Here is a 15,274-nt window from a genome sequence, read left to right as displayed (position 1 = left end):
CTGGCTATATGCAAATCAGCTCTGACCCTGTGCCTCATGGGAACAGTCCAGTCCAAACTACCAAGCCATGTCTTTCCCAGACCGGAATCAAGCATCCAAGGACCGGTTTCTGTCTATCAGCCTTCATTCAGCCTAGATAGCTTGACTCCAGTGGTGTGGAGAGCCTGGGACTCACGTCTGAGCATACCCAGCCCACTCGGGGTGAAAATTGCAAAAAACACAGTTGATGGACAGAATGTAGAACAATGTCATACATTCATCCCAGTACAAGGATCTGGGCCTAAATCCATCGTTTTTTTGCACTCCACACCACCCTGGGTTAGACACTGGCTATACGCAAATGAGCTCTGACCCTGTGCCTCATGGGAACAGTCCAATCCGAACTACCAAGCCATGTCTTTCCCAGACCGGAATCAAGCATCCAAGGACCGGTTTCTGGCTATCAGCCTTCATTCAGCCTGGATAGCTTGACTCCAGTGGTGTGGAGAGACTGGGACTCACGTCTGAGCATACCCAGCCCACTCGGGGTGAAAATTGCAAAAAACACAGTTGATGGACAGAATGTAGAACAATGTAATACATTCACCCCAGTACAAGGATCTGGGCCTAAATCCATTGTTTTTTTGCACTCCACACCACCCTGGGTTAGACACTGGCTATATGCAAATCAGCTCTGACCCTGTGCCTCATGGGAACAGTCCATTCCGAACTACCAAGCCATGTCTTTCCCAGACCGGAATCAAGCATCCAAGGACCGGTTTCTGGCTATCAGCCTTCATTCAGCCTGGATATCTTGACTTCAGTGGTGTGGAGAGCCTGGGACTCACGTCTGAGCATACCCAGCCCACTCGGGGTGAAAATTGCAAAAAACACAGTTGATGGACAGAATGTAGAACAATGTCATACATTCACCCCAGTACAAGGATCTGGGCCTAAATCCATCGTTTTTTTGCACTCCACACCACCCTGGGTTATACACTGGCTATATGCAAATCAGCTCTGACCCTATGCCTCATGGGAACAGTCCAGTCCGAACTACCAAGCCATGTCTTTCCCAGACCGGAATCAAGCATCCAAGGACCGGTTTCTGGCTATAGGCCTTCATTCAGCCTGGATAGCTTGACTCCAGTGGTGTGGAGAGCCTGGGACTCACATCTGAGCATACCCAGCCCACTCTGGGTGAAAATTGCAAAAAACACAGTTGATGGACAGAATGTAGAACAATGTCATACATTCACCCCAGTACAAGGATCTGGGCCTAAATCCATCGTTTTTTTGCACGCCACACCACCCTGGGTTAGACACTGGCTATATGCAAATCAGCTCTGACCCTGTGCCTCATGGGAACAGTCCAGTCCGAACTACCAAGCCATGTTTTTCTCAGACCGGAATCAAGCATCCAAGGACCGGTTTCTGGCTATCAGCCTTCATTCAGCCTGGATAGCTTGACTCCAGTGGTGTGGAGAGCCTGGGACTCACGTCTGAGCATACCCAGCCCACTCGGGTGAAAATTGCAAAACACACAGTTGATGGACAGAATGTAGAACAATGTCATACATTCATCCTAGTACAAGGATCTGGGCCTAAATCCATCGTTTTTTTGCACTCCACACCACCCTGGGTTAGACACTGGCTATATGCAAATGAGCTCTGACCCCGTGCCTCATGGGAACAGTCCAGTCCGAACTACCAAGCCATGTCTTTCCCAGGCCGGAATCAAGCATCCAAGGACCGGTTTCTGGCTATCAGCCTGGATTGCTTGACTCCAGTGGTGTGGAGAGCCTGGGACTCACGTCTGAGCATACCCAGCACACTTGGGGTGAAAATTGCAAAAAACACAGTTGATGGACAGAATGTAGAACAATGTCATACATTCACCCCAGTACAAGGATCTGGGCCTAAATCCATGTTTTTTTTGCACTCCACACCACCCTGGGTTAGACACTGGCTATATGCAAATCAGCTCTGACCCTGTGCCTCATGGGAACAGTCCAGTCCGAACTACCAAGCCATGTCTTTCCCAGACCGGAATCAAGCATCCAAGGACCGGTTTCTGGCTATCAGCCTTCATTCAGCCTGGATAGCTTGACTCCAGTGGTGTGGAGAGCCTGGGACTCACGTCTGAGCATACGCAGCCCACTCGGGGTGAAAATTGCAAAAAACACAGTTGATGGACAGAATGTAGAACAATGTCATACATTCATCCCAGTACAAGGATCTGGGCCTAAATCCATCTTTTATTGCACTCCACACCACCCTGGGTTAGACACTGGCTATATGCAAATCAGCTCTGACCCTGTGCCTCATGGGAACAGTCCAGTCCGAACTACCAAGCCATGTCTTTCCCAGACCGGAATCAAGCATCCAAGGACCGGTTTCTGGCTATCAGCCTTCATTCAGCCTGGATAGCTTGACTCCAGTGGTGTGGAGAGCCTGGGACTCACGTCTGAGCATACCCAGCCCACTCGGGGTGAAAATTGCAAAAAACACAGTTGATGGACAGAATGTAGAACAATGTCATACATTCACCCCAGTACAAGGATCTGGGCCTAAATCCATCGTTTCTTTGCACTCCACACCACCCTGGGTTAGACACTGGCTATATGCAAATCAGCTCTGACCCTGTGCCTCATGGGAACAGTCCAGTCCAAACTACCAAGCCATGTCTTTCCCAGACCGGAATCAAGCATCCAAGGACCGGTTTCTGTCTATCAGCCTTCATTCAGCCTAGATAGCTTGACTCCAGTGGTGTGGAGAGCCTGGGACTCACGTCTGAGCATACCCAGCCCACTCGGGGTGAAAATTGCAAAAAACACAGTTGATGGACAGAATGTAGAACAATGTCATACATTCATCCCAGTACAAGGATCTGGGCCTAAATCCATCGTTTTTTTGCACTCCACACCACCCTGGGTTAGACACTGGCTATACGCAAATGAGCTCTGACCCTGTGCCTCATGGGAACAGTCCAATCCGAACTACCAAGCCATGTCTTTCCCAGACCGGAATCAAGCATCCAAGGACCGGTTTCTGGCTATCAGCCTTCATTCAGCCTGGATAGCTTGACTCCAGTGGTGTGGAGAGACTGGGACTCACGTCTGAGCATACCCAGCCCACTCGGGGTGAAAATTGCAAAAAACACAGTTGATGGACAGAATGTAGAACAATGTAATACATTCACCCCAGTACAAGGATCTGGGCCTAAATCCATTGTTTTTTTGCACTCCACACCACCCTGGGTTAGACACTGGCTATATGCAAATCAGCTCTGACCCTGTGCCTCATGGGAACAGTCCATTCCGAACTACCAAGCCATGTCTTTCCCAGACCGGAATCAAGCATCCAAGGACCGGTTTCTGGCTATAGGCCTTCATTCAGCCTGGATAGCTTGACTCCAGTGGTGTGGAGAGCCTGGGACTCACATCTGAGCATACCCAGCCCACTCGGGGTGAAAATTGCAAAAAACACAGTTGATGGACAGAATGTAGAACAATGTCATACATTCACCCCAGTACAAGGATCTGGGCCTAAATCCATCGTTTTTTTGCACGCCACACCACCCTGGGTTAGACACTGGCTATATGCAAATCAGCTCTGACCCTGTGCCTCATGGGAACAGTCCAGTCCGAACTACCAAGCCATGTCTTTCCCAGGCCGGAATCAAGCATCCAAGGACCGGTTTCTGGCTATCAGCCTGGATAGCTTGACTCCAGTGGTGTGGAGAGCCTGGGACTCACGTCTGAGCATACCCAGCACACTTGGGGTGAAAATTGCAAAAAACACAGTTGATGGACAGAATGTAGAACAATGTCATACATTCACCCCAGTACAAGGATCTGGGCCTAAATCCATGTTTTTTTTGCACTCCACACCACCCTGGGTTAGACACTGGCTATATGCAAATCAGCTCTGACCCTGTGCCTCATGGGAACAGTCCAGTCCGAACTACCAAGCCATGTCTTTCCCAGACCGGAATCAAGCATCCAAGGACCGGTTTCTGGCTATCAGCCTTCATTCAGCCTGGATAGCTTGACTCCAGTGGTGTGGAGAGCCTGGGACTCACGTCTGAGCATACGCAGCCCACTCGGGGTGAAAATTGCAATAAACACAGTTGATGGACAGAATGTAGAACAATGTCATACATTCATCCCAGTACAAGGATCTGGGCCTAAATCCATCTTTTTTTGCACTCCACACCACCCTGGGTTAGACACTGGCTATATGCAAATCAGCTCTGACCCTGTGCCTCATGGGAACAGTCCAGTCCGAACTACCAAGCCATGTCTTTCCCAGACCGGAATCAAGCATCCAAGGACCGGTTTCTGGCTATCAGCCTTCATTCAGCCTGGATAGCTTGACTCCAGTGGTGTGGAGAGCCTGGGACTCACGTCTGAGCATACCCAGCCCACTCGGGGTGAAAATTGCAAAAAACACAGTTGATGGACAGAATGTAGAACAATGTCATACATTCACCCCAGTACAAGGATCTGGGCCTAAATCCATCGTTTCTTTGCACTCCACACCACCCTGGGTTAGACACTGGCTATATGCAAATCAGCTCTGACCCTGTGCCTCATGGGAACAGTCCAGTCCAAACTACCAAGCCATGTCTTTCCCAGACCGGAATCAAGCATCCAAGGACCGGTTTCTGTCTATCAGCCTTCATTCAGCCTAGATAGCTTGACTCCAGTGGTGTGGAGAGCCTGGGACTCACGTCTGAGCATACCCAGCCCACTCGGGGTGAAAATTGCAAAAAACACAGTTGATGGACAGAATGTAGAACAATGTCATACATTCATCCCAGTACAAGGATCTGGGCCTAAATCCATCGTTTTTTTGCACTCCACACCACCCTGGGTTAGACACTGGCTATACGCAAATGAGCTCTGACCCTGTGCCTCATGGGAACAGTCCATTCCGAACTACCAAGCCATGTCTTTCCCAGACCGGAATCAAGCATCCAAGGACCGGTTTCTGGCTATCAGCCTTCATTCAGCCTGGATATCTTGACTTCAGTGGTGTGGAGAGCCTGGGACTCACGTCTGAGCATACCCAGCCCACTCGGGGTGAAAATTGCAAAAAACACAGTTGATGGACAGAATGTAGAACAATGTCATACATTCACCCCAGTACAAGGATCTGGGCCTAAATCCATCGTTTTTTTGCACTCCACACCACCCTGGGTTATACACTGGCTATATGCAAATCAGCTCTGACCCTATGCCTCATGGGAACAGTCCAGTCCGAACTACCAAGCCATGTCTTTCCCAGACCGGAATCAAGCATCCAAGGGCCGGTTTCTGGCTATAGGCCTTCATTCAGCCTGGATAGCTTGACTCCAGTGGTGTGGAGAGCCTGGGACTCACGTCTGAGCATACCCAGCCCACTCGGGGTGAAAATTGCAAAAAACACAGTTGATGGACAGAATGTAGAACAATGTCATACATTCACCCCAGTACAAGGATCTGGGCCTAAATCCATCGTTTTTTTGCACGCCACACCACCCTGGGTTAGACACTGGCTATATGCAAATCAGCTCTGACCCTGTGCCTCATGGGAACAGTCCAGTCCGAACTACCAAGCCATGTCTTTCTCAGACCGGAATCAAGCATCCAAGAACCGGTTTCTGGCTATCAGCCTTCATTCAGCCTGGATAGCTTGACTCCAGTGGTGTGGAGAGCCTGGGACTCACGTCTGAGCATACCCAGCCCACTCGGGTGAAAATTGCAAAACACACAGTTGATGGACAGAATGTAGAACAATGTCATACATTCATCCTAGTACAAGGATCTGGGCCTAAATCCATCGTTTTTTTGCACTCCACACCACCCTGGGTTAGACACTGGCTATATGCAAATGAGCTCTGACCCCGTGCCTCATGGGAACAGTCCAGTCCGAACTACCAAGCCATGTCTTTCCCAGACCGGAATCAAGCATCCAAGGACCGGTTTCTGGCTATCAGCCTTCATTCAGCCTGGATAGCTTGACTCCAGTGGTGTGGAGAGCCTGGGACTCACGTCTGAGCATACCCAGCCCACTCGGGGTGAAAATTGCAAAAAACACAGTTGATGGACAGAATGTAGAACAATGTCATACATTCACCCCAGTACAAGGATCTGGGCCTAAATCCATCTTTTTTTGGCACTCCACACCACCCTGGGTTAGACACTGGCTATATGCAAATCAGCTCTGACCCTGTGCCTCATGGGAACAGTCCAGTCCGAACTACCAAACCATGTCTTTCCCAGACCGGAATCAAGCATCCAAGGACCGGTTTCTGGCTATCAGCCTTCATTCAGTCTGGATAGCTTGACTCCAGTGGTGTGGAGAGCCTGGGACTCACGTCTGAGCATACCCAGCCCACTCGGGGTGAAAATTGCAAAAAACACAGTTGATGGACAGAATATAGAACAATGTCATACATTCACCCCAGTACAAGGATCTGGGCCTAAATCCATCGTTTTTTTGCACTCCACACCACCCTGGGTTAGACACTGGCTATATGCAAATCAGCTCTGACCCTGTGCCTCATGGGAACAGTCCAGTCCAAACTACCAAGCCATGTCTTTCCCAGACCGGAATCAAGCATCCAAGGACCGGTTTCTGGCTATCAGCCTTCATTCAGCCTGGATAGCTTGACTCCAGTGGTGTGGAGAGCCTGGGACTCACGTCTGAGCAAACCCAGCCCACTCGGGTTGAAAATTGCAAAAAACACAGTTGATGGACAGAATGTAGAACAATGTCATACATTCACCCCAGTACAAGGATCTGAGCCTAAATCCATCATGTTTTTGCACTCCACACCACCCTGGGTTAGACACTGGCTATATGCAAATCAGCTCTGACCCTGTGCCTCATGGGAACAGTCCAGTCCGAACTACCAAGCCATGTCTTTCCCAGACCGGAATCAAGCATCCAAGGACCGGTTTCTGGCTATCAGCCTTCATTCAGCCTGGATAGCTTGACTCCAGTGGCGTGGAGAGCCTGGGACTCACGTCTGAGCATACCCAGCCCACTCGGGGTGAAAATTGCAAAAAACACAGTTGATGGACAGAGTGTAGAACAATGTCATACATTCACCCCAGTACAAGGATCTGGGCCTAAATCCATCGTTTTTTTGCACTCCACACCACCCTGGGTTAGACACTGGCTATATGCAAATCAGCTCTGACCCTGTGCCTCATGGGAACAGTCCAGTCCGAACTACCAAACCATGTCTTTCCCAGACCGGAATCAAGCATCCAAGGACCGGTTTCTGGCTATCAGCCTTCATTCAGCCTGGATAGCTTGACTCCAGTGGTGTGGAGAGCCTGGGACTCACGTCTGAGCATACCCAGCCCACTCGGGGTGAAAATTGCAAAAAACACAGTTGATGGACAGAATGTAGAACAATGTCATACATTCACCCCAGTACAAGGATCTGGGCCTAAATCCATCATTTTTTTGCACTCCACACCACCCTGGGTTAGACACTGGCTATATGCAAATCAGCTCTGACCCTGTGCCTCATGGGAACAGTCCAGTCCGAACTACCAAGCCATGTCTTTCCCAGACCGGAATCAAGCATCCAAGGACCGGTTTCTGGCTATCAGCCTTCATTCAGCCTGGATAGCTTGACTCCAGTGGCGTGGAGAGCCTGGGACTCACGTCTGAGCATACCCAGCCCACTCGGGGTGAAAATTGCAAAAAACACAGTTGATGGACAGAGTGTTGAACAATGTCATACATTCACCCCAGTACAAGGATCTGTGCCTAAATCCATCGTTTTTTTTGCACTCCACACCACCCTGGGTTAGACACTGGGTATATGCAAATCAGCTCTGACCCTGTGCCTCATGGGAACAGTCCAGTCCGAACTACCAAGCCAGTGTCTAACCCAGACCGGAATCAAGCATCCAAGGACCGGTTTCTGGCTATCAGCCTTCATTCAGCCTGGATAGCTTGACTCCAGTGGCGTGGAGAGCCTGGGACTCACGTCTGAGCATACCCAGCCCACTCGGGGTGAAAATTGCAAAAAACACAGTTGATGGACAGAGTGTTGAACAATGTCATACATTCACCCCAGTACAAGGATCTGGGCCTAAATCCATCGTTTTTTTGCACTCCACACCACCCTGGGTTAGACACTGGGTATATGCAAATCAGCTCTGACCCTGTGCCTCCTGGGAACAGTCCAGTCCGAACTACCAAGCCAGTGTCTAACCCAGGGTGGTGTGGAGTGCAAAAAAACGATGGATTTAGGCCCAGATCCTTGTACTGGGGTGAATGTATGACATTGTTCTACATTCTGTCCATCAACTGTGTTTTTTGCAATTTTCACCCCGAGTGGGCTGGGTATGCTCAGACGTGAGTCCCAGGCTCTCCACCCCACTGGAGTCAAGCTATCCAGGCTAATGAAGGCTGATAGCCAGAAACCGGTCCTTGGATGCTTGATTCCGGCCCGGGAAAGACATGGCTTGGTAGTTCGGACTGGACTGTTCCCATGAGGCACAGGGTCAGAGCTGATTTGCATATAGCCAGTGTGTAACCCAGGGTGGTGTGGAGTGCAAAAAAACAATGGATTTAGGCCCAGGTCCTTGTACTGGGGTGAATGTATGACATTGTTCTACATTCTGTCCATCAACTGTGTTTTTTGCAACTATCTCTGATATAGCATGCCAATTCCTTTCTGAGAAATTGCATTGCGTACTTTGAAGAACCCTGAACAAGAATACAGTGATTTCTTTTTTCAGAAACTGGATCCTAAGCAGTCTATACCGATTTCCTATTCCTGCCAATTAGTTTTTTTATAAAGTGCACGACTTATAGGGTGCATACCTTGGTCGTCCCCCAAAATATTCGCTGCCAAGAAGTGGACTATCCATCCAAAACTATAAAAGAACCGATCGCATTGAATCCCACTTCTGGAGAGAAGCTCCTCCCAAGAAAAACATTTACCCCTGTAGAAACAAATCTCCACATTCTTTGAAGCCTATTGAATTCCAAATCTTGATTTCCTCATTAGATATTCCTTCTATATGCGACACTGACCCAACAGGCAACACATGTCTGGGGGGATAAAAGTGTGACACCACCGACTTCTGAAGTTCTACAGACATTACTGACCCATGGAGCAGGTAGGAAAGCCAGCACGGCCATATCCAATTCTCCTAGGGTAGACACAGCCCCTTCATTGACCTCTCTGTGAGAATACTGGACAGAGGCTCTCTCCATAGAAATCACACACAAGCAGTGGAAACAATGCGTTGGGAATCCCAAAATAATTTCAATGAACGCCCGCTTGAAATACATGCAATTCAACCATTTACACCACACCTATCTATCCCCGCACAGGCTAGCACGAATGTACCCGACAGCCGTGGATGCCTGCCCCAGGTGCCACGACTCAGTCGCTGACTTCATGCACATGGTCTGGACATGTTCCTGCATCATGGCATACTGAGGAAAGGTCTCTGAAATATTAGCTGCGGCAACGGGAACCATATCTCCAATCCAGGGGGGCGCATTACCTATTAGGTATTACTAAGAGGAACACGAGGAACAAGAACCTCAACAAATTCATTGACTTGGCATTGGTACTGTCCAAGCGCTCTTTGGCCATGGCGTGGAAGTCCCCGACTGGTCCAAATGTCAGACATTGGCTCCTTGCCCTTCGGAGCGCCTTGATAGCCGAGCATGATCTATCAACAGCACAAGCCCCACGTCCTATGGCTCGGTCCCAACCTGTGGAATGGCAGTATTACGCTACTACTATAGAAACAAGGCTCCTGGACATGAATGAACTCGGGCAATAGGGCACTAACACTGTCGTTCTTTCTGACTAATATGCCTGAGTCTCCCTGAGCACCCAAGCTATGACATGTTCACAACCATGGAGTGGGGCCAAACACACACATCCGGGCACACAACTTTGAAATAATTGCTTGCCACCTATGGCCCAGCCTAAACGCATCCACATAAGTTACAACATCTGGACAGCAATTTTTCCCCCTCTTCCCTGCTCCCATACTAATGCTTCTCACAGCAGAACCCTCTTGGACTGCATTTTGCATAGGCGGCATATAATGCGAGTAGTTACACACAACATGTATTTCCTATGTATATTAGCAAGGTGGTATTAAGTTTAATAGTTTTTTCTTTTTCTCTCTCTTTCTTTCTTTTATTCTTTTGCATCTTGTTCCAAGTCAGCTTAGTACAGTAACACCTGCTGATAATCTCTGTAGTGTTATAATACTGTTCATGTGAGATGGTAATGTTAAATGGGATATTTGACCCCCCACACCCTGTGTGCACAAAAGCAAAAATGCAAATGGAAAAGCAGTGTAATTTGTACTTTAATACGACTCATATACGGTTCATGTTGTGCTGGATGTAAAGTATATAAATATTATTTTTTTTAAAAAGAATTTTAAAACGTGACTTCCCCATTAGATAGCGATAGCCTCAGGAACTTGCTCTACTGGAGCAGCAAAATTGAACTATCAAAAAAGGTGCAGCAGTCTCTGTTCCCACTCGACGCTGCTAGCTGCGTGACAACGCAAAGGTTTTTAATCTTTTATGTTGTTTTTGTGCTTTTAAACAGTTATTCTATTGATATATACGTGCCTACCTGTAGCAGATTCTCTCTCCCTAAGCCCCGGTCCAACACCGCTTGTGCTGCTTGATTGGAGGGCTGCAGGGATTCACACTTCCTTTCTCCTCCATGCTGGGGTCAGCGCTCCAGCCTTTCGAGCCACAGATAGGATTTAAGCCACACAAAACGCGCACGAGCAGCGGACGCAGCAGTCTCTGTTCCCACTCGACGCTGCTAGCTGCGTGACAGCGCAACGGTTTTTAATCTTTTATGTTGTTTTTGTGCTTTTAAACAGTTACTCTATTGATATATACGTGCCTACCTGTAGCAGATTTTCTCTCCCTAAGCCCCGGTCCGAAACGGCTTGTGCTGCTTGATCAGAGGGCTGCTGGGATTCACACTTCCTTTCTCCTGCATGCTGGGGTCAGCGCTCCAGCCTTTCGAGCCACAGATAGGACTTAAGCCACACAAAACGTGCACGCGCAGCGGACACGTGCAGCGGGCGCGCCGGCTACGAGCCAAAGGCGGTATGCACCTGTTACAACGCATTCGTTACTCCGCACTACCATTACAACGCGACTTTTATAACGCATACCATTACAACGCATTGCGCTGGGGGGCGCTATAGGATAGGGAATGGTATAATTTACTATCCAACACCTTCCCTAGGGTCCACGGGGACTGGAGTTAGAAAAGTAAATTATACTTACCACTATCCAGCACCCCAAAGCGCTATGCGTTGTAATGGTATGCGTTGTAATGGTCGCGTTGTAATGGTAGGTAGTTGTAACGGTATGCGGAGTAACGTCATACATCCGCCAAAGGCACGCCAAAGGCAAGCCCATCTGAGCCTATACGCGCCTGGACCGGGCCCAGGGCCATACCCCCTGGCCAACAATTCACAAACACCAAGAAAATCTACTCAGGCAAGGAACTTCTTCAACTACGCCCACAACTTGATAACTGTATCACTCTGGTACTTGAGGATCCAATAAACAGAAAACATCATGCCCCCACTGTGATTTTAAGCTATCCTTACTACCCACCCGCAAAACCATCACCACCCGTTGTATGGTTAACAACAAGGCACCGATCACAGTAGCTGCGCTTATTAATGCTTGCTCCTTGAGGAAACATAAGCAAGAAATAGCAGACCTGATCACTGACCGTAGCATCGACCTACTGTTTATCACAGAAACATGGACCGACCAAGCCTCTGATCCAGATTTGCGGTAGCCACTCCTGAAGGCTATGTATCCCTGAGACAGGACAGAGTAAACAAAAAAGGAGGTGGATTGGCGATAATCTCGCGTAACAATCTTTCTACCAGAATAGTCCACGTTCCTTCTTTAACGTGTGAAGCTATTCACTTCTCTATTTTGCTAACCCTTTCACAAAATTTCAAAGGAATTCTACTCTGCCAACCCTCAGGAACCAGGACAGAATTCCTAGACACTCTTAACAATCTGATGGAATCCTTAGTAGCAGAGGACTCCTTCACCATTTTAGGTGACTTCAATTTCCACCTGGAAAATACACATAACAACGACACCAACTCGTTATTAGCAGACCTGCATTCCATGGGCCTAGTACAGCTAGTCAATAAGGCCACTCACGAGACCGGCCATTCGTTGGATGGTTTATTCTCTAACTCAAAAAATGTCCTAGTAAAAGACATCCTACCTTTAGCATGGACTGACCACCATGCCATTATATTTAACATACTTCCCAACTCTAACCCGCCTTTTAATGTGTTAGCAACCATCCCAGAGGTATTTAAGGTATGGAAAGACATAAATAACGAACAACTTAAAACCCTTCCATCTTCCACGCGTCGCGAGGTGCCACCCAACCCAAACATAGCCTCCACCAGATACACTAATTGGCTCCATAATGCAATGAATCTGCTAGTACCAAAGAAAACGATTTCCAAAAATAGGACCTCTCCTTCAGAACAAAAACAGGTGTGCAGAAATCATGAAAGACACTGGCGTAAACGCTATGCTGGTGAAGATAAAATCCGCTATAACGAAGAATTGGCCAAATACAAACTTATGATTATGGATGAAAAAAGAATATTCTACACAGCCCAAATCGAACTAGCCGAAAACTCAAATAAACAACTCTATCAAGTAGTCAATAAGCTAGTAGGCCGACAACCAGTGCCTGTCTCTGTTCCATCTCAATCCCTGTGTACTCTCTAGCGGATTATTTCTACAAGAAAGTAAACAAAATCTTTTCGGAATTCTCAGCACATACTAATCATAACATACAGTCCATATTTACGAATACTCTAGACCACCGCTTCATTCAGTTTGACACAGTCACTGGGGATCAAATCGCCGAGATAATGAACACTATTAAAGCTGTGTTTTTATCCAGGAGCCTAAATCGATATTCCTATTTTATGCCCTTGTCCGGTTATAATCAATAATATCCATACAACGGCATAATAATCATATCCATATTCAGTCGTAGCACATGCTGTCACATTAAGCAAGGCTTCTTCCCCGGCCCCCTAGAAAGCACAACGAGTTCTCTAAACAAATCCAAACCTCCAGCAACCTGGGAAATCCCCCTTGCTTTGTTTTGATTTCATCCTAGAACCCCTGTAAAGCACTGTAAGAACGGCCAGTTCTTAGTGACATCTTTATTGACGTCTTATGTCCAGCCTTACGTCAAACCCGGCACCTTACAGGTATAAATATACCAACGTTGCCTTAAGCAAACACACGGTGGTGACTATGGAGCAGAGCAGCTATCTACTTGCCCGAGAGCCCAGCTGATGCGAGAGCCCACGGACGCTGCCCCTCCCTTTTGACGCACTGAGAGAGACGCTGTCTTTTCTCCTGCCGAGAAATCCAGCTCCGGTGTTTCCAGATACCTTCGCGGGTTACTGGGATATCGAGTCCTGAGAGAGAGATACCAGACCTCCTGCTCTCCAATACCCAGGTACGAAGCTGACTAAACCCTTAAAGAGAATTCTTGAGTCAGATTCTTGGCAAAACAAACTTAACTTAATCTGCTAATTACTTACTCCTTCCCACGTATTAGGCTTAGGTCAGGTACACAGGGGTAGGCGTATTTAGAAGCACCAGTTGAGTACGTTAGTCAATGTATATATGTATATATAGTCTACCTATTTTAAAGTATCTTATGGCTAAGAAACCATATCAATGCTTTACAGTATTATTTTATAATCCTCCTTTTACTGTACGCACTTTACTTTACTATGAGTATTGCAATCGTGGCAATTCATTTCTCTTGTATGAGGAAGAAGACTGCTCAATAAATTACACCTTTTACTGAAAACGCCCGTCTCTCTTTTCTCTGCACTCTGGTGAAACTAAGTATGCACATTTGACTGAGTGAAATAGCCGTCTATTGTTTTCACACGACTCTAGAGATACACTCTTATTCTGAGAGAGCAAAGTTGTCATGTTATATGGTTGTCAGAAGCGAATCCCTTCTTGTCTATCCAGGGAGGTTAAACTCCTCCTCGTTTATTCGAGAAAGTTTCTAGTGACCTCTGAGCTAGCTGGGAAAAACTTTAGTCTAATATAGTCAGTAGAGACCTAGATAACCCCAGTCCTACGTCTACACTGCTGAATATATTATTTCAATGCGCAGAGCCTATTGGGAATATAGGAACTACACTACATGGCGCCCAACGTTTGGTAAGGCGATAAATCTAACGCAAGACGTTAGAGTAACTCAGTCGTGCTTTTTCACACAGACCCCTTTTCCCGTAAATACTCCAAAAGACATCTGGAGTGGGTAAAAGGTTAAAACCCGCCGGAACTTAGTAGGAAGAGATTCCTATGTATAGTTTTTGGTATAGTCAACGTTGAAGGATACAGTGTTCCAAAATATTGTGCACCTAATCTTTGTTTCCTTGAAACTTGATCTGCAACAAAAACCTTTCTGTCAGCAAAAATGTCAGAAAATAAAGACGAAAGGGAGACAGCTAGAATAGCAGCTCGACTCCTAGAGGATGACACAAGTCTCCTACAGAATGACCCAAATGCTATACTCATTCCGGTCAACATAAGAAAAACTATAACTCTTAAACTTATAGAAAATGGACTAACACCAAGAGGTGGAATAGTCGTATGCGTAATTGAGGCTCATGAAAATCGGCAGACAGAGGTATTCTACACATGGATAAACTTTCCAGCAGCAAACGCTGTCACACACGGATTCCACTATTACAAAATAGAGGAACCTCCGGATGAGTACACCCCTTTCGAGGAGGTGGAAATCCCATTAAAATACCAAGAGCACCTGCTCTGGTTTAAAGGCGCCCTAAAACATAATAATCACATCACCAGGCTTGGTCCACTAGGTAGACCAGGAGCAACGTGGCCGGTTCTAGCCAGCTACACACCACATCCCGACATCGAAAAAATGTCAGTACCAGAACTTTTAGCACAGCTAAAACAACTGATTAAAATACATAGACAATTAGTCCAATATGTAATGCGGACTTCAACAGTCCAACCAGCTATTAACATTCCACAGCTGACCCCTCATCAGGAGAACACAAACAAAATTACACCACAGAACATACAATCATGTCTGGGTAAAGTACCCGCAAAACGGGAACAAATTCCATTCTGGTTAGCACAAAAAATCACTCAAATAGAGGCAGTATTTCCGGATACTACCCCTACTGAGGAACACAGAATTCTGACTATCTGC

This window comes from Lissotriton helveticus, chromosome 6 (genome assembly GCF_964261635.1).
Source record: "Lissotriton helveticus chromosome 6, aLisHel1.1, whole genome shotgun sequence".
Classification (NCBI taxonomy): Eukaryota; Metazoa; Chordata; class Amphibia; order Caudata; family Salamandridae; genus Lissotriton; species Lissotriton helveticus.
The sequence above is the reverse complement of the archived record's forward strand: the minus strand, read 5'-3'. Positions refer to the sequence as shown.